This window comes from Penaeus chinensis, chromosome 2 (genome assembly GCF_019202785.1).
Source record: "Penaeus chinensis breed Huanghai No. 1 chromosome 2, ASM1920278v2, whole genome shotgun sequence".
Classification (NCBI taxonomy): domain Eukaryota; kingdom Metazoa; phylum Arthropoda; class Malacostraca; order Decapoda; family Penaeidae; genus Penaeus; species Penaeus chinensis.
In genome coordinates, this window is record NC_061820.1 from 44,042,586 (window position 1) to 44,045,085 (window position 2,500).

Here is a 2,500-nt window from a genome sequence, read left to right on the forward strand (position 1 = left end):
CAAATACACACATGCACACACACATATATATATACATATACATATATATATATATGTATATATTCACTTATACATACAAATTTATTTATTAATATATATATATATCTATTATATCTATGTATACACATATACATATAGACAGAAAGATAGATACAATATACATCTTATAAAGCAGATAAACTAGATTACTAATATTATTATCAATGTGATTTTTATCACAACACCATTATAGGATAACTACGATGCCAATATAGTAAGTATATTGTTGATAATTACCATCAATGCCATCTTAGTGATTGATGCTATTTTTGTTATTTATGAGAATCACTGTTACCATTATTATTATAATTATTATATATATAATCTTTATCATTATATATATAATCTTTATCCTTACTATGAATACATCGTTGTTATTAATGATAATTGTAATGTCCATATTATTCCTACTAGTGTTATTGTTTTTGTAACCTTTTTGACCATTGGTATCACTGGTAAGGTACCATATGTCATTCCTTTATATGCTTGCAAAGCGTCAGTGTGCAAGATGAAATCCCAAGATATATCAAGGCATCATTGATTCAGAACAAAAAAAGATCATACGGAGCAATGAAATAAAATATACTGGGAAGACTTGACTGATATTACAAGCATTGTTAGTCCCTGGCCTGTTTTAAGCGTATCATGTGTATTGCTCTTGTAAGGAAGATTCCTCTGTTAGTTGTTGTTGTTTTTTTTTCTATTTCCCTTCATTCTGTTTATTTTTTTCCCCTTTCAGTATTTTTTGTATTCCGTTTTACGTTAAAACATTCTCCTCCTCTTTCCATTTCACGAATCAGTTCCATTTGTAAATACAGGCCTGATGTAATATTATAGAAAGGTATTGTATGATATATAGGTTATATGTGTTTAGCTGTTTGTATATGTATATCAGTCAGTATATGTATGATATTATGTATATGTGTGTATAACATATATGTGTGTATCCTTTCTACAAATATTTATGAGTTATCTTTGGAAATGTATGTCAGAGAATATACATGAGATTATTAAGCAACGTAGGCAGTCGACAAATGCTTAGACGAATTTTATGCAGATAGGAAACAGGCGAAAAAAAAGTGGAGAGAGCTCTACATAATTTAATTTTGATCAGTTCTTCATTAATCAAAAGACTATTCATCCAATTTCATGGAACTATATTGTTCAATCTCTATGCCTCTCCCTCAAGTACAGCACACCTACAACTGTCTTCTTACCATTTCAAGGGACATCAAAGCTGCTATTTACAGAAAATATAAACATTTGGCTTTATATCATGTATTTATTTAGATATATCGTTCAAAGAATCGAACTTCAACAGCTATTTTAATAAAAACAAAGTTGGAATCTCTTTAACAGTCTGCTCATGAGCCTTTGCACCATCGCGATCTTTTCGGCCGCAGCTACAGCCAGCACAGCGAGGGCAAGGAAATAGAAAAAGAATCTGAAAGTGGAACATTTGTATATACCGTGTTTTTATATACTTTTATCTATTTCATAATATACTATAAGCGTAAATTTATTTGAGATGACATAGACGAGGACGCACGAGGCTACCAGGGGACCACTCAGGTGTTTCTCGAAGATCATCCGCTACATGTGTATGAGACCCTTTTTTATGTGTTCTGCATATTAATAGCTTTTGTTTTTATAAGCCTATATGTATATAGTTATAATGCCACATATACTGTTTTGTTACAGGAGTGAGAGGTCTTACCGGTTCAAGCAGGTTATAAATTAGCCATACCTGGTTTACCGCAACCATCGACCTTTCATCATCAAGGTAATGGGATCACCGGTTCAGGCGCATAAACTCCGATTATCACTTTTTCATCATTATTATCATCACCAGGCTGAATTTTATTTTTGTTTTTTGTTTTTCGTTCCTTTGAACAGAGGTTTTAGTAACAGACGTCACATGGTCCTATCTTGAATGAGGATCGTGCGAAACGAGGCATAGACCCAGCAGATGGCTAGCCCTTTTGATTGACAAGCTAGTCATTCTGAAAGTTACACACACACACACGCACGCATGGTTCAGGCGAAATGATATGGCTAATTGACCTAAATGCTTGGACTCTAGTTAAATGCTCTTCAAAAATATCAAATTATTGGAAACTTGACGTAAGCGCATTTTTCTCATTTTTCTTTTTTTTATCATTTTGGTGGAATCTTTATGTGAGTGGAAGTAGGTTAACAATATACTCCAGGGGACCGGGATTAATGAACTTATATAATGAGAAAACACTATCAGGTTTTGCTTCGTCCTTGCTACATCCATCGGTTAAAAACTGCTGCGAAATATTTATGGCTGAAAGGGAGAGGAATTTTGTAGTCTTGTCAGAATTATACATTTTGCATGGAAATAAATATCTTTTTCTATGCAATTTATTCTTCATTCTTTCTGCATGTGCTTATTAATATGGAAATTATTTCTTAGCATGAATAAAAATCTACATGA

General features: G+C 32.4%; 1 protein-coding gene across 1 annotated transcript in view; it reads right to left on the bottom strand.

Moving 5' to 3' along the window:
• The window catches only part of LOC125035080 (cuticle protein AMP4-like), an 8,285-nt gene that overhangs the window by 1,307 nt on the left and 4,478 nt on the right, over positions 1-2,500 (bottom strand). The window lies entirely within an intron of this gene.